Source organism: Ranitomeya variabilis, chromosome 4, assembly GCF_051348905.1.
Source record: "Ranitomeya variabilis isolate aRanVar5 chromosome 4, aRanVar5.hap1, whole genome shotgun sequence".
Lineage (NCBI taxonomy): Eukaryota > Metazoa > Chordata > Amphibia > Anura > Dendrobatidae > Ranitomeya > Ranitomeya variabilis.
The window spans coordinates 106,377,250-106,398,852 of NC_135235.1; the positions used below are offsets into that span (position 1 = coordinate 106,377,250).

Sequence of the window (21,603 nt, forward strand, 5' to 3'; positions counted from 1 at the left end):
CCAGGAGACTAGTGATACCACACTAGGACACTCCAAGGAGCTGTTTACCACAACCTTTCTTGAATGTGGCCACTCACCTTGCATGCTCCAAGAGGGACAGGAGGACATGCTTGTTAGTGATGCAGAAAACATAGAGTAGCCATGGCCACAAGAAGATGACCGTCGGGAATGGCAAATTTGGGATAAGGAGGAAGCTGATGATGAGACACAGTTGCCGCTAAGTCTTGTTGTATTTAAGTCACAAAGTCAGGAGGTGGACGACGAGGTGGTGGATGATGAAGTCACCAAGCCAACCTGGGAAGTTTGCATGCAGATTGACGCCAACAGCGCTGAGAGGGAGGGGTTGGCAGCACCGAAACAGACAGGAAAAGGCATTGGGTTGACCAGAGGGAGAAGGCGGGCAACTGTTCTGCAGGGTACCGACAGTCCTGAATTTCTCCGTCAAAGAGTTAGGTGTTCCCCAGTTTGGGACTTTTTTAAAGAGAGTTCTGAGGCAAACAAAATGGCCATGTACAACCTGTACCATGCCAAGATCAGCAGGGGTTTAACCACTAAGAACCTAATCACCACCAGCATGATCAGCCAGGAACGCCTTGGTCGACAATTGGTGCCATCGGGTGACACCACTACCCATTCCCCTGCGCTAGGTGCTTCTCAATCCCCTGTCCAAAACACTGGTGCAGAGGCCTCCTGCCCTGCATCTATCCTTGCACACTCTGACTTACCATCATCAGGCAATTCCAAATCCTTGTCCCAGCACAGCGTTCAAAGAAAGTTTCCAGCCAACCACCCACAGGCCCAAAGGCTAAACAGACACATTTCCAGGCTGCTTGCAGTGGAAATGTTGCCATTTCGGCTTGTCGACACAGACGATTACCGCCAACTCCTGGCTACAGCGGTCCCCTAATACTCGGTCCGCACTGGCCTCTCTTTCTCCCGGTGTGGCATCCCTGCCTTGTACCAGCACATGTCCAAGAACATCATTCGTGCCTTTACCATCGCACTTACTGGGATTGTCCACTTAACGACCGACACGTGGACAAGTGCTTGTGGCCAGAAATGATACATTTCCGTGATGGCTGGGGCCAAGTCACACCCTGGCATGGCACACGTGCTCCTGGCGCCGAGGATTGCTGGCCCTACTTCAGTCAGGGTGTTCTCCACCTCCAACTCCAGTTCCTGCACCCCTCTGTTCCTCCTCCTCCCCTTCTCCGAAGTGGTATCTCAGAGCACGTCATCCACATCACCCAAAAGCTGGAAGCTCTGCACACTGCATCAGAGAAGTGGCAACAGGCTCTGCTGAAGCTAATTTTTCTAAGAAACAAACCGCACACTGCGGCAGAGTTGCTTAACTCCTTTCAGACATCGGGTGTAATAGTATGTCGATGTCGAACTCCTTGTATTTGGTGCGGGCACCGGTGCTAAGCCCGCACCTTTCAGGGAACATGACAACTGAGCTAGACATCTGACATGTGCCCGCAACAGCCGTGGGAGGAATCACGATCCACTTGTGGCTGTTAACTAGTTAAATGCTGTGTCAGCGCATTGTAAATCCCGCCCATCCGTGACCCTGTCACATGATCACGAGTCACCAATGGGCCAGCATGACAACCAGAGGTCTCAAGCAGACCTCTATGGTTGTCATTGCCGGATTGCTATGAGCGCTTCCCCGTGGTCAGCGCTCATAGCAAGCAGGGCTGTGGAGTCGGTAAGCCAAACCTCTGACACCGACTCCACGACTCCGACTCCCTCATACATGGCTCATTTTTAAGTTTAAGTGATAAATTTACTGTAGTAAAATGGTAGCATCAGGCTTTTAATCTTTATTATGATACAATAATCAAGTCATTTAGATAGAACATAAAATATATTTATTGGAATACAGCTTTAGAACAAAAAAAACTTTGCATATTTGCAATTTATTAAACACTCTGCAGTAAGTGGGAAAAAAAAAGTTTTCAACAAAAACGAACTGAATAGCATTTGTGCAGTCTATGAATTTGTTCTGAGAAATAGTATTGCCTCCATCAGATACTCCTTTATAGATGACCTCAAATCTGACCTAATTATTTTAAGGCTAAAGAACAACCTCTCTATACTAACTTGAGTTGGTGGCAAAGCAGTAACCACATGGGCAACATCTCTAACAATTTCAGGTTATAAAGGAATTGCCTCGTGCACAGTCAGTTTTGATGAACGATTGAACTCTTCTACTTCTTTGAGAGCAAGTGAAAATTTTTGCTGAAATATGGTCATTCTGTTCTCTATGGGAGTGGAATCTTTTTCCCTGCAGCAATGCTTTGCCTGCTCCATGGCGTCCAAATACTTGTCGAAATCAAACTCCTCATCTGATGAGGATGAAGGAACAGCAGCAGCAGCACTGGCAGGATCCGAGTCCTCTTGCTTTTGGCCATCCTGTAGCCCACTCATCCTAACTGCTACCTCAATCAAAGCTTCTTTTCCTTTACTAAGCTGTTGATCATCCAGCAATATACGATGACTCGGGTCCACATAAACAGCTGCCAGAAGAATTTTATTTGCTAATAGCAGTGTCTCTCTCCATTTCATTGAAGCAGCAATGCCATCTGCGATTAAACCTCCTCTTTGGGACAGGCAAAACAACAAGTTCTTCGACTCCTTTATAAAAATGCCAGTCGTTAAATCCTTAGCTAGTAACTTTTTAGTCACTGTAAATGGGTGATGAAGCAATTCCTTCAATTCAGCCACCTATGTCCATTGACCTTCATGTACTGTTACCTGTAGAATGTTCTTCTAGCTGCTTTTCACCTTCATTATTCTCATTCATCAATTTAATTGTACTTATCATGTTTGAAGCCTTATCAGTTACAATAGCAAGAACCTGTTCTTTTTTGAGACCATAATCTTGCAGAACTTTTTACACTAAGGTCTGGAGAAACTGGCTGCTGTGATGAGCTTTAGTATCTTTTACTGTCAGTTGTCTTAGTAATAATTTTTTTGTTGTCACAAACATATCAAACTTTGATTGCAAAATAGTTCACTCTTTGACATGTGCAGACATCCCTTTTAAGAAATACGAAGCATCTCTTGACAGTCTTGTTAAGATTTCCTTTTGGTTAAGGGCTTCTTCAATCACTAATTTTTGAATACTTTCTCTTTCCAGAGAAACACCAAGTTGGCGAGCTATTTCTCCATTAAGAGCTGTAAAAGACAGTAGTGCAAATAATGATAATGGTACACAGTCCTTCACAACAAGCTCGATGAGCTGTCTTTTAAACACATCTGCTGTCATTGTTAAGGCCCCGTCACACACAGCGACGCTGCAGCGATACAGACAACGATGCTGTTTTGTCGCTGTGTGGTCGCTGAAGAGCTGTCACACAGACCGCTCTCCAGCGACCAACGATGCTGAGGTCCCCGGGTAACCGGTGCCGCCGTAAAGTGAAAGCAGATCACAGCGGTGACGTCACCGCTGTGATCTGCTCTTACTTTCCGGCCGGCAGTCAGTCAGAGCGGGAAGCAGACGGCAAGGGACCTGAAGGACACCGGAATGTGAGTATGTACGGTTTGTTTGTTTTTACTTTTACGCTGGTAACCACGGTAAACATCGGGTTACTAAGCGCGGCCCTGCGCTTAGTAACCCGATGTTTACCCTGGTTACCAGTGAAGACATCGCTGAATCCATGTCACACACACCGATTCAGCGATGTCAGCGGGACCTCAACGACCAAAAAAAGGTCCAGGCCATTCCGACACGACCAGCGATCTCACAGCAGGGGCCGGGTCGCTGGTACGTGTCAAACATAGCGAGATCGCTACTGAGGTCGCTGTTGCATCACAAAACTTGTGACTCAGCAGCGATCTCGCTAGCGATCTCGCTATGTGAGACGGGGCCTTTACAGTAACTTTGTCACTGATAAAATATCTTGTAACTGACATTTGAGATGCTCTTTCCTCCTCCTTTGCCTATAGCAGGAAGTGCTGGTCTCTGGTTTCTTGGTGCTGCTGTGATCTTTTTCAGTCACAGCTTTGTAAACTTCTGGGTGGCAGCGTTGTAAATGTCTTTATAGATTGGAAGCTCTTCAAGGAGCATTTTTACCACTGCCTGAGTATGTGATGATTTTGGCATCACAGTATGTGTTTTCATCTGGGTCACTTATACACTGACACACAAAATGTTTATTATCTTGAGTCACTGTGAAATGCTCAAATACAGAGGATTTCATAAGATGCTTCTTAGACATTTTGTAATTATGTAAATTTGTTCTCAAAATAGTTTTGTCCTGTAAATAAATAAAGTATATTGTAGTTCTTGCAAGAATAGGGAATAGTGCACTGTATAATTTGGGATAGAAATAAAACAATCTTTGCATAAATCAATAGGACAAATGATAAGTATATAGTTTGTAGAATGTGTTATTAAATAGCTTTATTCTGAACTTTCAATGTCAAGGCTTGTCTCAACAGGGTACAGCTCACTAAATGCTTCACATCATATTTCTTCACAGGCTATGAAGAGGGGAGGAGGGAGGAAGCATGTTTGTGCTGAATCACATTCCAGAACACACATATACACACACAAATATTTATGTCCTAATCGATCCTGTTACTGTATTTCTGAATTTGAGATGTTAGGAAACACTTTTTCCCCTTATATTCTATGTATAGTGTATATAAGTCATCAGAGCAGCTAATTTCTCCAAAGATGAGCTAAGAGGAAAAACAAACTAAAACATCAGTGAAGGGCTAGAAGGAAATAGGAGCACAATAGGGTCTTATCTGGGTATAAAGAGATACATTCCAATCAAATTTACTCACCAGATGCAGCCCTTACCAAGGCTTATAGATACGTAAGCTGCTGCAGATCCACTGGTCTCCTTTTGACCACACCAAAGATAAAAAAATGGGATATAGAGGTGGATTCTTCTCTGCGCCGCTCATAAACTTAGAAAAAGTGGCTTTATTTCAATGCGTTTCGGAGCACCACGGCTCCTTCATCAGGATACCACATGAAATATACCCAATATATAGGTATATTTCATGTGGTATCATGATGGAGCCGTGGTGCTCCGAAATGCGTTTAAATAAAGACACTTTTTCATTGGATTACTGAATTGGACTTCTAAGTTTATGAGCGGCGCAGTGAAGAATCCACCTCTATATCCCATTTTTTTAAACTACAACATCAAACATACAGAGACAACATATACTGGACTATTGACTTATGCACAGTTTATTAAAAGTTTAGATATGCTTTAGGAAGTACTTACCTTCTTTAATCCTGCTTTCCTGTTCACTCCAGAAATTCTGAGATGAATGTAGGCTTTCCTTCCCTGTGTGTTTATTTTTTCCCCTTATCTGTAGAGCAGGAGCTTCACTGCTTATCATGAACATAAACTGCAGCACAGATCTCAGCTAAAAGTCTAGACCTTAGATCAGGAATAGGGCAGACAAATATAAGATATTTCAGAACTTTCCCAAAATCTTAGGAAAACAATATTCCCCACAAACTGAATTGAAATACGGTACCCAATCTAATATATAAAGCTGAATCTGTATGTGTGTGTGTGTGTGTGTGTGTGTGTATGTGTGTATGTCCGGGATTGGCATCTGCAGCATCGCAGCTACAGCCATAAAATTTTGCACAGTCACACGTCTGGACCCCGAGAGCGTCATAGGCTATGTTGTGAGGCGAAATTTTAACCCCGCACTTTCCAATTCACTAAACAATTTTGCCCCTATCTACATAATGGGGAAAAAGTGAAAGGAAAAGAGTTGGAGGCAAATTGACAGCTGCCAGATGTGAACAAGGGGGACTTAAAGAATGAGAGCGATGGCGCCAAAGAGTATGTACCGTACAGTTGCTAAGGTGGGGCCCCAACATGGGATACTCACCACACACGGGGATATGAACACACACACAAAATGCGCCACACACTATCACGTGCTTGAACACATATACCACCCTCAGCACACATTTCACCACACATACACCAACCTTGCCACATAAAAGTCGAAACACAAAAGTCACAGCTCAAAACTCACCACGCGCAAAATTCGCCACATGCAAAACTCGCCACATGCAAAACTAGGCTCACGCAAAACTCGCCACACATGCAAAACTCACCTCAAGGAAAACTCACCACACGCAAAACTTGCATACGCGGAAAAATTGCCACATGCACAAAAGTTGCAACACATGCAAAAGTTGCCTCACACAAAACTTGCACATACTCAAAACACACCACACATTAAACTCATCACGCGCAAAACTCGCCATAGGCAAAACTTGCTGCACACAACTTGCTACACTAACCTGTCACATGCAACTCGACACACAAAAAGTTGTTACACGCATGTCGCCACACAAAACTCATCTCACAAAAGTCGCTACATGCATGTCGCCACACGCAACTCAACACACACAACTTGACACATGAAACTCGCCCTAAAACACACTCAAGTCTGATATTAGCCTTCAAAAATAAAAATCTGATTAATAAGCAGACAAACTACATGAGCAACAAATGTACCATATAGGAATCCGGCAGCTGTCAGTCACATGACCTGTCTATTATGTGTATGTGTGAGCTAATATATACTGCCGGGGGGGAGGGCTTCCTGTTGGCTGGGGATTTATCAGGCTGCCAATTTAGCTTACAAATACTGAGGTAAAAATACTGACCAAATAACGTGTGAACGAGGTCTAATACAGGAGGAGATGACATACAGATATATACTATATACAGGAGGAGATGACACACAGGTATATACTATATACAGGAGCAGATGACACACAGGTATATACTATATACAGGAGGAGATGACTTACAGGTATATACTATATACAGGAGGAGATGGCACCCAGGTATATACTATATATAAGAGGAGATGACATACAGGTATATACTACATACAGGAGGAGATGACACACAGGTATATACTATATACAGGAGGAGATGACTTACAGGTATATACTATATAGAGAAGGAGATGACTTACAGGTATATACTATATACAGGAGATGACATACAGGTATATACTATATATAGGAGGAGATGACATACAGATATATACTGTATACAGAAGAGATGACATGCAGGTATATACTATATACAGGAGGAGTTGACACATAGGTATATACAATATACAGGAGGAGATTACATACAGCAGGTATATACTATTTACAGGGGAGATGACATACAGGTATATACTATATACAAGGGAGATGCCATACAGGTATATACTATATACAGGAGATGACATACAGGTGTATACTATATATATAATGGAGATGACAAACATGTATATATTGAGGGGAAAATGAGATGTGTGAGGTGAAAATGAGAGGTGTGAGGTGAAAATGAGAGGTGTGAGGTGAAAATGAGAGGTGTGAGGTGAAAATGAAAAGGTGTGAGTGCAAAATGAGAGGAATGAGGGAAAATAGTGGAGTGATAGGAAAATGACAGATGTGAGGTCGAAATGACAAGTGTTAGGGGGGAATGAGAGGAGTGAGGGGGGAATGAGAGGAGGGGAAAATATGAGGATATGAGGAGTAAGGGGGAAAATGAGAGGTGTGAGGGAGAAAATGAGAGATGTGAGGGGAAAATGAAAGATGTGAGGGGGAAAATGAGAGGCGTGATGGGAAAATTAGAGAAGTGAGGTGCTAAATGAGAGGCGAGAGTGGAAAATAAGAGAAGTGAGGTGCTATAACTAACCACAGATATTTACTATGCCCAGGCAACGCCGGGCTCTTCAGCTAGTTTATTATATATTTTAGGAGTCGGAGTCGGTCCAGTTTATACTGACTCCGACTTCGACTCTGACTCCACCAAAATGGGCTCCAACTCTGACTCCACAGGTCTGATAGCAAGTTAGCATTTCTGCTGCACACAGGCGATCTGATGATCGCCTGTGTGTAGCAGAGGAGATCAAATTACTGCAGCTTCTATTCTCCCATGACTATTGAAGCATGCAAAAAGTAAAAAAAAAGTTTTAAAAAATATAAAAAATATCAGAAAAATATTAAAGTTCAAATCACCCGCTTTCGCACCATTCAAAATAAAACAATAAAAAAATCAAATATATACATATTCGGTATCGCTGCATTCAGAATCAATATAAAAAAGAATGAACCCGATCGCTAAATGGTGTAACGAGAAAAAATGAAAAACTTAAAAAATAACAGGCAATCAAAAGATTGTATCTAGACCAACATGTTATCAATAAAAGTGTCAGCTCGGCTTGTAAAAAATAACCCCCCACCCAGCCCCAGATCACGAAAAATAGAGACACTACAGGTCTCGGAAAATGGCGCCGTTTTTTTTTTTTAACCAAATTTTGGATTTTTTTTCTTGTTACTTAAATAAAAGAGAACCTAGCATGTTTGGTGTCTATGAACTTGTAATAACCTGTAGAATCATAATGGCAAGTCAGTTTTATCATTTAGTGAACATGTTAAAAAAAACAACAACTGTGGAATTGCACTTTATTTGCAATTTCACCGCAGTTTTTTTTTTTTCCGTTTTCCAGTACAAAATATGTTAAAACAAAAGGTGTCATTCAAAATTACAACAACTTGTCCCGCAAAGCCCTCACATGGCCATATTGTCAGAAAAATATAAAAGTTGTGTCTCTGGGACGAAGGGGAGTAAAAAACAAAAATGCAAAAATGGAAATACCTCTGGTCGTGAAGGGGTTAAAGGAATAGCAGACCATACAGATCTGTGTTTTTTCCACTCACACTCCAACCAGACATTGTCATGTGTGATAATGGATATAACCTGGTGACAGATGTGAAGCTTGGCAAGCTCGCACACATACCATGCTTGGCACGTGCTCAACTTGGTAGTTCAGCAGTTTCTGAAAACCTACCCAGATTTGCCAGAGCTTCTGGTCAAGGTACGCTGCATCTGCAAATATTTCCACATGTCGTCTACAGCTGCTGCCTCTCAGGCAAGACTGCAGCATCACATGCAAGTGCTAGCTCACCAAGGATATGGTGGCTAGCGCAACAGAAGCTAGAAGCCACACAACCTTTGTCCCGTCTTTCCTTAGGGGATTGGTTGAGGATGAGAATGGAGGAAGAGAGGGAGGAGGAGGAGCTGGAGAGTCGTCATTATGGTGAAGACGGAAAAGTGTTGGCTGAATGGAGCTTGGCACATATGGCCGACTTTATGTACTGCTGCCTTTTCTGTGACCCTCGCGTTACAGTCTTCCTGGCCAAAAAAAGAGTACTGGTTGTTCACCCTGGTTGACCCATGCTACAAGTAGAACTTTGCATCTCTTCTTCCTGAGGTGGAGAGGTCTTCTAAAATGGTGCTACGCCAGAAGGGCAGTGTAGAATATGTGTTGAAAACATTCCAATCAGATAACGCTAGAGGCAGGTGGAAAGCTTTCTTGCCTAACCAAAGAGGAGAGGCCAGGGAGATGCACAGTAGCAGAGGCAGGGGTACACTGTTAAAGGCATGAGGCAATTTCATGACACCAGCCCAGAGTCCAGGACCTAATGACCATGTATTTTTGACAAGGAGGGAAAAGTTTTTAAAGATGGTCAAGCAATACCTGGCCAACCTCAGCGACTTTCAACCATTGAGTTTCAAAGCTGGACACATGGCATGAACTGCCCCTTTATGCCTTGGAGGTGTAGTGCTGCCCTGCCACAATTATCTTGTCTGAGCGTGTTTTTAATGCTACTGGGGGACTCTAAACAGACAGGCGCTTTTGCCCATCAACTGAGAATGCTGACAGGCTTACTCTCAAAAAAATGAACAAATCTTGGATTAGCCCACACATTTCCACACCACCAGATGACAGCAGCACATAAAGTTTTTTTTAATATTCAATATGAGGCCAGCTAGTTGTTACCTTTCATGGGTCTATGGATAACCTTCCTTATAACATTTGCCTGGCTTTGCACTTTCGGCAAAGCCTTTAGAACTGTAGAAGTACATCAACCACACTTTCAAAATATTTACCGTATATACTCGAGTATAAGCTGAGATTTTCAGCCCACTTTTTTGGGCTGAAATTGCCCCTCTCGGCTTATACTCGAGTCATACCCAGGGGTCGGGAGGGGAGGGGGAGCGGGGGGCTGTCTAATTATACTCACCTGCTCCTGGCACGGTCCCTGCAAGTCCCTGCTTCCCGGCGCTGCAGTTTCTTCCTGTAGTGAGCGGTCACATGGTACCGCTCATTACAGTAATGAATATGCTGCTCCACCTCCCATAGGGGTGGTGCCACCTATTCATTACTGCAATGAGCGGTAACGGTGACTGCTCACTACAGGAAGAAAATGCGGCGCTGGGGAACAGATGTGCAGGGACCGCGCCAGGAGCAGGTGAGTATGATGGAGGCAGTGCGCGATAGTCACCTGCTCCTCGTTCCACTGTCGGCGCCGCTGTGTCTTCCGCAGTGACGCTCAGGTCAGAGGGTGCGGTGACGCGATTAGTGCGCGCCGCCCTCTTCCTGAATGTCGGTGCAGAGGATGGGAAGACACAGCGGCGTTCAGAGGTGGAACGGGGAGCAGGTGACTATAGCAAGTGCCGGGGGCCTGAGAGGTGAGTATGTGATTTTTTAATTTTTTTAATTGCAGCAACAGCATATGGGGCAAATATCTGTATGGAGCATCTTATGGGGCCATTTGCAGCATTATATGGGGGCAAATATCTGTATGGGGCATCTGTATGGGGCCATGTGCAGCATTATATGGGGCCATGTGCAGCATGATATGGGGGCAAATATCTGTATGGAGCATCTTATGGGGCCATAATCCACATTTGTGCAGCATTATATGGGGCATATTTTAATATGGAGCATCTTATGGAGCCCATCATAAACTGTATGGAGCATTATATGGGGCTCCTGATTCAATATGTATATTCAAAAACACTTAAACTACTGATGTATCAATTAATTTTACTTTTATTGGTATCTATTTTTATTTTTGAACTTTACCAGTAGCTGCTGCATTTTCCACTCTAGGCTTATACTCGAGTCATTAAGTTTTCCCAGTTTTTGTGGCAAAATTAGGGGGGTCGGCTTATACTCGGGTCGGCTTATACTCGAGTATATACGGTGTGTTCTACTTTTTTTTAAAGGATTCAATGAGTCATCCATAAAGTTTAACACAGTTATTATTCCATTACGGTGGTATGTAAAACTCACAAAAAGTGTTAGAAGATATTTCTGGATTAGATTACTCCTTCAGAGAGTATTACTTGCTTTCTGTCACATTTTGGTGTTACATAACAGTCCAAAATAGAGTTTAAAAAATTTGCTGGGTTACATTTCTTGCCCATACACTATTCTGTGGTCTGGGGTGCATTTTTGCCATTTATAACACTCAAAAATGCGTTAACAAATTTTGCTGGGTTAAATTTTACACCCATAGAGTATTATGTGGTCTTGGGTACAATTCTATGATATATAACACTCCAAAAAAGCATTAAAAGTTTTTGCTGTTTTAAATGTGTCACCCATACACTATTCCGTCTTCTGGGATACATTTCATTATTATATAACCCTGTTTATTATATTGTTCAAAATATTGTCAGTATTATATTGCTCATCCAAAGAATGTTACATGTTCTTATGTACATTTTGATGGTATTTAACTCTCCAAAAAATTGTTCACAAATTTATCTGTATTATATTGCTCACCCATACACTATTCCGTGCTCTTGGGTCAAATTTGTTGATATATAACCCTAAAAAAAGTGTTTATTTTTTTTTGTATTATATTGCTCATCCATAGATTTATTACATATTCTTGAGTACATTTAATTGCTATAAAAGAATAAAAAAATGGTTAAAAATGTATCAGTATCATTATATTGCTCATCCATAGAATTTTACATATTCTTGGGTAGATTTTGGTGGTATATAAGCCTCAGAAAACATGTTCAAAAATGTATCGGTATTATATTGCTCATCCACACAGTGTAATTTGTTCTTGAGTACATTTTGTGGCTATATAACCCTCAAAAAATTTGGTAAAAAAAATTATCGGTATTACATTTCCCATTCACACAGTATAATGTGTTCTTGGTACATTTTGATGCTGTTACAGTTTAACGTGTTTGTACTGGTACACTTAAAATATTTTTTTTCAAAAAACTGATTATTGTCACATATATTCTACAAATTGGTTTGTGTGAATTTTCTTTGGTTTAAAAAAAATCCCAAACTTCCCTGATAAACAGTACAGACCAAAAGTTTGGACACACCTTCTCATCTAAAGATTTTTCTGTATTTTCATGACTATGAAAATTGTACATTCACACTGAAGGCATCAAAACTATGAATTAACACATGTGGAATTATATACTTAACAAAAAAGTGTGAAACTACTGAAATTATGTCTTATATTCTAGGTTCTTCAAAGTAGCCACCTTTTGCTTTGATGACTGCTTTGCACACTCTTGGCATTCACTTGATGAGCTTCAAGAGGTAGTCACCAGGAATGGTCTTCCAACAATCTTGAAGGAGTTCCCAGAGATGCTTAGCACTTGTTGGCCATTTTGCCTTCACTCTGCGGTCCAGCTCACCCCAAACCATCTCGATTGGGTTCAGGTCTGGTGACTGTGGAGGCCAGGTCATCTGGCGTAGCATCACATCACTCTTCTTCTTGGTCAAATAGCCCTTACACAGCCTGGAGGTGTGTTTGGGGTCATTGTCCTGTTGAGAAATAAATGATGGTCCAAATAAACGCAAACCGGATGGAATAGCATGCCGCTGCAAGATGCTGTGGTAGCCATGCTGGTTCAGTATGCCTTCAATTTTGAATAAATCCCCAACAGTGTCACCAACAAAGCACCCCCACACCATCACACCTCCTCCTCCATGCTTCACGGTGGGGACCAGGCATGTAGAGTCCATCTGTTCACCTTTTCTGCGTCGCACAAAGACACGGTGGTTGGAACCAAAGATCTCAAATTTGGACTCATCAGACCAAAGCACAGATTTCCACTGGTCTAATCTCCATTCCTTGTGTTCTTAAGCCCAAACAAGTCTCTTCTGCTTGTTGCCTGTCCTTAGCAGTGGTTTCCTAGCAGCTATTTTACCATGAAGGCCTGCTGCACAAAGTCTCCTCTTAACAGTTGTTGTAAAGATGTGTCTGCTGCTAGAACTCTGTGTGGCATTGACCTGGTCTCCAATCTGACCTGCTGTTAACCTGCGATTTCTGAGGCTGGTGACTCGGATAAACTTAACCTCAGAAGCAGAGGTGACTCTTTGTCTTCCTTTCCTGGGGCTGTCCTCATGTGAGCCAGTTTCTTTGTAGCGCTTGATGGTTTTTGCCTCTGCACTTGGGGACACTTTCAAAGTTTTCCCAATTTTTTGGACTGAATGACCTTAATTTCTTAAAGTAATGATGGCCACTTGTTTTTCTTAGCTGCTTTTTTCTTGCCATAATACAAATTCTAACAGTCTATTCAGTAGGACTATCAGCTGAGTATCCACCAGACTTCTGCACAACACAACTGATGGACCCAACCCCATTTATAAGGCAAGAAATCCCACTTATTAAACCTGACAGGGCACACCTGTGAATTGAAAACCATTCCCAGTGACTACCTCTTGAAGCGCATCAAGAGAATGCCAAGAGTGTGCAAAGCAGTCATCAAAGCAAAACGTGGCTACTTTGAAGAACCTAGAATATAAAATTCCATATGTGTTAATTCATAGTTTTGATGCCTTCAGTGTGAATGTACAATTTTCATAGTCATGAAAATACAGAAAAATCTTTAAATGAAAAGGTGTGTCCAAACTTTTTGTCTTTACTGTATGTCTTGAAACAAATTATCCACAGCGTTCATATTAAAACAGGGAGTCATTGTTACTTCATCCCAAATAACGACAGTTGACTCCCTAAGCTCCTTTGCTTGAAGTGAGGTTGGCTTAATTTTTGACACTGGTCTCATTTGTTGTAATTCCAAGCCAAACTTGGAATGGTAGCTGCTACCCTTTTGTAGTAATGTAGCCGCCAATCCAGTGGAGGCTACTGAGCAAATAGACTTCTCTTCGGCTTGTAGTTTCTTGTGCAAGCAGTTGTACAAAAATGTCTTCCCACTGCCTCCTGGGTAATCCAGAAAAAAACAGTGTAAGCTACTGTCGTCTGGCTGTTATGCAGCATTGACTGCATCGAAAGCCGATTTCTGAGCTTCATTAAGCATAGCTTTCAATTGCTCAGCCTCCTGCTTTATTGCAGCATAATTCAGTTGGTCCAGTATTTCATCTGAACATTTACTGGAGTTGGCAATCCGTAGTCAGAAGAGGACTTTTTATTGCTTAAGAGTACTTCATTAATATCACGAAGAGCCAGTTGCTCAGCAATTTCTGGAGTATACCGCCTGGTGTAATCCTCCATAAATTCGGTTTTATATTTTTGCAATAATGCCAATGGTTTAGCTGGTTCCCCATATACACAAATTATAGCAAATCATTTGTGAAGTTGGTAGGGCATTGTAAAGCAATTGCATCCATTATACCGTCTTCCCATTGGGAATCGTCTTCCAAAAGATGAAGATCAATGCACGCATTTTTATACGTGTCATGTACAACTCCATTGACAGTTCTTAAGTCAACATAAGACTTTGCTCCTCTTACGGAGTCTAGGGTAATACAGCTCACCATCTGTTATAGAGACTGTATACATTCGGGCAATTGTTTTCCCAAATTGAGTCCGTCGTTTTTTCTATCCTTCTGTACATCTTTTCTATCCCAGACATAGTGTTCAGGGATTTCACTGTACAAATACTGAAGGGCAGAAGTGTCAACTCTGTTTATCTCAAAGTAAGCCTGCAGAGTAGAGGCTTTTGAGTCCGAAATAACCATATCCACAATACCATCCTCGAAAAACACTTGCTGCATGTTCTCAAGGTGAACAGCAAGCCTTTAATGGTATGTGAAGCATCATGCATTTTATTTTTTTCTGATTCTCCACATTCTCCACACTCAGGGGCGCTTATATACCAAGAATCTAGGTACATGGCTGGTTCATTCCAGTTTAATGTATCAAACTTGATATTGGCAGTCATGTCCTTTGTATACATATTTGAAAAGATATTTAACACTTTTTTTAAGCACATATCTCAACATTGATATGGCAATTGTACTTAAGTAATAAATAGGGGTTGTATGGAACTACCCATCTATTGTCGATTTCTCGCGTTCCTCGTCTGGTTTTCCCAGTATTGCGTCGACGGTACTGTGGATAACCATCAACATTGAGGTTTGTCTGTATTAAATTCCTTTGGGAATTATTTTGCGCATTGACCATCTTTCATGCATATAGCACCAGGTTCATCTTCGCCACATGGGCCATGAATCATGTGCTTCATCACTGCCTCATACAGTTTTGGATTTGCTGTATCATTTGGGATTTCAGCAGAGACCAATTCATCAATTATTTCTTTGTCCCTAGGTTTATCTTCCTCTCCAAGGATTAAGAGCATGTGAGCGTGTGGTAGTCCACGCTTGAAATTCTATTACATGCACAGAGGCAACTACAGGGCCAAAACTGTTTTTTCAAAATCTCGTTATGCACGGCTTGGAGCTTGATTTTAAATTCTTGTGCAACCAAATCTGGTCTGAACTCTGGCATTTGCCATGGTTCTAAGTTTTCAGTAATTTCTTTCCACTTTGGGTTACAGGTCATCATAACAAAAAGACCTGGCTTTCCAAATTTTCAGACAACTGTCATGGCGTCTTGGTAATTTTACTCTTGGGCTTGCAATGAAAGTGGATGGTAAAATTACTGGTGTCCCAGCTTTTAGCCCTTGCTGTAACGCAGCATTAAGGATGTTATCCATACTGCCGGAATAACTGTCGACGCGTAATGGCTTTTGATTTTGTTTTATATATTTGATTCTGTCAGATTCAATTTTGACGTAACTGTCAACGATAAATTGTTGCGTCAACTTCCCAGCATTTAAAAGGGGATTGAACTCATCAGGAATGGCAAGCCTGTATGCATAGTACTGCAACAGGGTGATTTTTTCTTGTCGATCTTGATCCACTGGTATGGATGGTAGATGAATGTCACTAATTCTTTGATGTTGCACACTTAGGGCAATTGGAGTTGTCAAATTTATTGTCCATCCACTGTCCCCATATGGGAATAGAAATGGATATGTCATGCATCACACTTTCTGTGAACTCTGATGACCCTATTAAATGGGGGTTCACCTATTACATTTTGATAAATTATAGCTACTTCTTTGCACCTTGGTGCATTGTAGCTCCTCTGGTCATCATTGTAGTCATTTATAATTGACATTGTTATTTCGAGTGGATCGTGATTTTCTAATTCAGCAATCCTCTCTTCCTCTATTTCAAATTCCCTCATCATTGTGAAGGCTCTTGCGAGTGGATTAATTGCTTTCATTTTCTCTTCAAGAGATGATAGTAGTACTGGGAGGCACTTTTTATTTGCTTGACTTCTTGTACTTATTGCTTCTCCACTGTCCAAGATATAAATCTGGGCAAACTTGGGAGTACTACCCACAACGGGATGCAATGGGGTGGTAAATTTGTCCATGAATTAAAAAACAGTATGGACAGTGCCCAGGAGGTGGCGCTACTAGTGCTCCCATTGATGCCAAAGCAAGCGATCTATTGTATTGCCTTATATTAGCCATAAAGTTATTGGAGTGCTGATGTTCTCCTTTCATCTACTTGACTAATTGATCATCCATACAAATGGGACATAATTGGATGCGCCCTCTCTTGCAGCAGGAAGGGAATGTTTTGTCCTGCGCCATTTCGTCTTTGAATTTTTTTGATTGGCAGAACTGACATCGAAATGTCAGTTCGCCAGCATAATGGTCTTCAATACGTGTCTTATCAATTTGATTGAGAAGTCATCTAGTGGCAAATGTAACTTGCCGTCATTGAGTGCTCTTTCATTTTTGACACGTATTCTATCATGTTCTATTTTTTGTGAAATATGTGTATCACTTTGTGCATTGCGTGTTGCTCGTTGTTGTGCAGGATTAGATGCTCTACGTGATTCAGTTACTTCATTAGTTTCTCTTGCTATGGCTGCCCTCTGTCGGGCTGCATCAGCAGTTCTTCGACAATTTCGTTCGACAAAGTTAGTCTTCTATTTCACTAAGACGCAGGTTATGCATCCGTGTGCGATTCGCTTCTTTACATACAGAAGGGTGCTCAATTTGATCCATCTTTGCAATGTTGCCTCACACTGTTGCCTCACAGGCTAACGTTCAAAAAAGGCTTATGCCTTAACTCTCCACCAGGGAGTGCTCCTCTCCTTAGGTATCCATGGTTACGCCCACGCAGTTAGCTGCTAGTGGTAGTAACTATGGATATCTAAGTTACTGTTCAGCTGTGGATGACTCATTGCGCACAGACACATGGTTGAGCTGTGGATGACTCATTGTGCACAGACACACGGACATGTCCAAATTAAGTATATTGATTAAAAAATGTAACTACATGTCCGCCAACCTACTCTGCTAAATCACCTCTGGCTCTGTGGCTGATGGTTCGGGGTCCCTGATGGTTATTATTCACTTTGCAGCTATAATATAAGGTGAAGCCACAAGACCCCTGCAGCCCAGTGCGGAGACTGGCAGAGACCCCCCGGAGCCACAAGACACCTGCAGCCCATTGTGGAGACTGGCAGAGACCCCCAGAGCCACAAGACCCCTGCAGCCCAGTGCTAAGACTGGCAGAGACCCCCGGAGCCACAAGACCCTTACAGCCCAGTGCTGAGACCAGCGGAGACCTCCGGAGCATCAGTGCTGGGGCCACGGGGAATTTATCATTTCATTCTAATTATTGTTACATTCTCAGAAAACCCCTGTAGTGTCTGTTCACATGCACTATTTTTGCTGCAGATTGATCAACAGTGTTGGCAGGAAATATTCTGCTTTATTGCAGCCTGTTCACTTGCATTTTTGTGTCCAATTCATTTGAATAGGGAAAGAAATGCTGAAAGACGACAGCAACAGATTAAAAAAAGTCAAAAAGTGTCTTCTGGCCGCTGTACTGGGACAGCGCGGAATAATATAGCACTATTCCACACAATAGGATATTAAGCCCTGTTCACACTACTTCTGCAGTGCGTCTGGGGGCTCTGCCTGAATCCCCTTAAGATAGGATTCACGTGAATCCCCAACGGGGCCACAGACTGCACCAACACAAGCAGAGGTCAAAGGAATTTTTTTTTTTTTTTCTGAAATTGACTGATTTAATTTCTTAGGCCGGGTGCACAGGTGCTAGGTGTTTTTTGTCTAAAAGTGTCCACTTTTCTGTGGCTGTTGGGACAGACAGACACGTTCAGAAAAAAAAAAAAACATTCATGTGAACTCCATTCCTGTCATTGCAATCTATGGCTCTATACAAGATTCAGGCAGCTTGCACCGGGAGTAGTAAAGAAAGTGTGAACAGGTCCACTCCTAATGTAAGACAGGCATTAGACATACCGTAGTTTTCAGATTATAAGACGCACTTTTTTTCCCCAAAATTTTTGGGAAAATAGGGGTGCGTCTTATAATGCAGATATACCTTACCGGCCGTGGTGGAGCAGGGTCCAGGGTCTCTGCAGGCCGCAGGCTGGGATGAAGGGGTGATCACATGTGCGGTGCGTCATGCCATGGTTAGCACTGCAGCACTGGGGTCATGGGTTCCATCATGGACAACATCTGCAAGGATTATGTATGTTCTCCCCCTGTTTGCGTGGGTTTTCTCCAGGTACTCCGGTTTCCTCCTACATTCCAAAGACATACTGATAGGTAATTTAGATTGTGAGCCCCATTGGGGACAGTGCCACTAATGTCTGTAAAGCGCTGTGGAATTAATAGCGCTATATAAATGAGTAAAAATAAATAAATAAACTGCGGGGGTTCTTGCCTTTCACAAAATATCAGCAGAGCCCCCCGCAGCACCAAACACCCACAGCACCGAACACGCCGCCGCACATTCGAGCACCCCCTCATCCCAGCCTGCGGCATGCAGGCACGCTCCAGCAGCGACCCTGGGACCCCACTTCACCACCCCCGGTAAGCTATAAGATGCATGGATTATAAAGTAGCACCACCATTTTATTAAAAAAAAGGTTTTTCCTATTTTTCTCCTCAAAATTTGAGGTGCATCTTATAATCCAGAGGGTTTTATAATCCGCAAAATACGGCAAACTACTGATTCCTATTATAGCGACACTAGAATTACAGAACTATACATGCAGCACACATACACGGATACACACTATACATGTACACACATTATATATACTTTCTAAATATAGAAACACACACTATACAAAGTATATACACACAGAAACATTCAGTTTATATATACAGTATATACAGTTTGCCCACGTACTTCTACAGTTTATATATTTACACAATATACTGCACACATACAGTATACAAATATAATATACATACACATACTATATACTGTATGTACATGTGTGTATATATTATATATACTGTACATATATACTCACATGCATCACAGATATACACAATCATACTATATACTGTATATATGCGCACACACGTACTATATACACATATACAGACACACACTGAATAATGCACATGTACACACACAGAGACACATATACATGTATGCTTACCAGGTTCTGCGGCTTTACTAGTACAGATCCATTCCCAGGACAGTGCTAGGAGCAGCCATGATGAGGACTCAGGAGGAGAGGACACAGGTTCCTCCTTGCCCGGCTCTGACCTCTGTCTGCTGTAGTGATGGGTAGCTCCTGAATGAGCCGGCTCAAAGAGCCGGCTCTTTATAGTGAACCATATGAGTCGGCTCCTGGCAAGGAGCCATATAAATTTTAAACGGCTCCTTGCCAGTTCCACAGACAGTCACTGATCCTATTTAGCCACAACCCCAAAGCGGAGACTGACAATGCATCCTCCTGCCCGTTGCGGCCACCTGCTGCATGCATGCAGTACTCACAGCCTAGCCTCCCCCATTGCCCTCAAGCCTGCCTGCCCATTCACATTAAAGTTCACAAAAACAAACTGTACTCTATGTGACAGACTGTTGGAATTAGTGTATGTGTCAATTCTTAAAGTTGCTATCACATCTTGAGACCATCAATTCCGCCCAGTGTGAACATGGCCTAAAATCATACCTCCCAACCGTCCCGATTTCAGCGGGACAGTCCCGCTTTGGCACCGGGGTCCCGCTGTCCCGCTTCGGGCATTTAAAATCCCGAATTTGCGGCCGCCAGTGAAGCCCCGCCCACTTCCGGGACGTAGAGAGAGCCCGATTACTGTACCCGCAGCTGTTCGTTCCGTTCCCTGCCTGGGACTGTCTGCGTTGTAGCCACGCCCCCTTGAGTTGCCTCACCGCCCGCCTCCGGCTTCCTCCTCAACGTGTGCGGACTCTGAGGACACTAGAGCGGCAGTGCCAGCACCCGGACTGGTTTCTCGTGACCGCGGGAGCAGCGAGCGGGGATCTGCAGACTGACTGTAAGTGAATGTGTCTCTCCCCCTCTCCATGCAGCGCTGCCCGTTACAGCAGAGACTCTGATCTGACAGCATTAGGAGGACTGACACAAACTTTGTCTCCCCATGCAGCGCACCCCGCTCCCACTCTCCCCCTGGTACCCATCCATCGGATTCTCCACCAACCTGGTGCAGCACCCCTCTCCCCATGGTTATCGTTAAAGGGGTATTGTCACCCAAAATGCTAAATACGGCAGCAGCATGCCGACCCCTCACCCCGTTACTCACCTCTGACTCCACCGCCTCAGGAATCTTCGGTCGCACTTCACGTATGCGCACTCCGGGGGTCAGGAGGACCTGGTGCCGGGCAGATGTGCTCCGTGGGTGTTACTATGTTTTTAGCCCTGTCGAACCCATAACACAAATTACATGAACACAAAATGGTGCTCGGTGTATATCAGGGAGATATATACAAAAGGGACTTGGCCCCTATAATAATTATACCAGTAAGGCCGGCGTCACACTCGGCGTAAGACAATACGCCACGTATTATACGGCCGTACTACGGGCGTAATACGGAGAAATGTCCCCAAAATATTGATCCGTAGTCAGGGTGTGTCAGCGTATTTTATGCTATGGGGCATTTTATACGTGCCCCATCACGTGGGGCAAGTATACTGTACGCAGCATCATGTGGGGCCATTATACAGTATGGAGCATAATGTGGCCAATGGCCATTGTACAGTATGGAGCGTCGTGTGTGGCCATATTTTTTTGTTCATAATTATTGTTAACGAAACATTGTGATCAGAAGTGCTAAATGGGTGTGGTTGGGGCGTGGCTAGTTGTGAAATGGGTGTGGCCTAAAATTTGCCACGGCGCGCTACGCGCGCCGCTGACTTTGTCCCTCTTTCCCTTCCCCTAAAGTTGGGAGGTATGCCTAAAATGTGTCACTGTAAGGCTACGTGCAAAGTCGTATTCTGTTGCTGATTTGCAGGTTGATTTTGTGTTTGTTACTTTTTACAGCAAATAATATAAAATCTGGTTATTCTGGAAATTATACTCTTATGTCATAAATGGCCATGTGTGAAGATTTTTGCTAAAATGATGGATTAAAACATTCCAGAATTTGGCTGTAAATTAAAATGCAAAGGTAAAAAATGAAGAGCCATTTTGGGAGCCA

The 21,603-nt window shown here is 42.9% G+C and overlaps 1 long non-coding RNA gene across 1 annotated transcript; it reads right to left on the reverse strand.

Annotated features, from left to right (window-relative positions):
• Positions 1-1,854: 1,854 nt before the first annotated feature.
• LOC143768463 (uncharacterized) lies at positions 1,855-19,688 on the reverse strand. Its single transcript, XR_013213878.1, has 4 exons — positions 19,586-19,688; positions 18,516-18,712; positions 5,250-5,408; positions 1,855-3,180 (listed from the first exon to the last, which is right to left on the reverse strand). It is a non-coding gene; the product is annotated as an uncharacterized LOC143768463 (long non-coding RNA).
• Between the last annotated feature and the right edge of the window lie 1,915 nt (positions 19,689-21,603).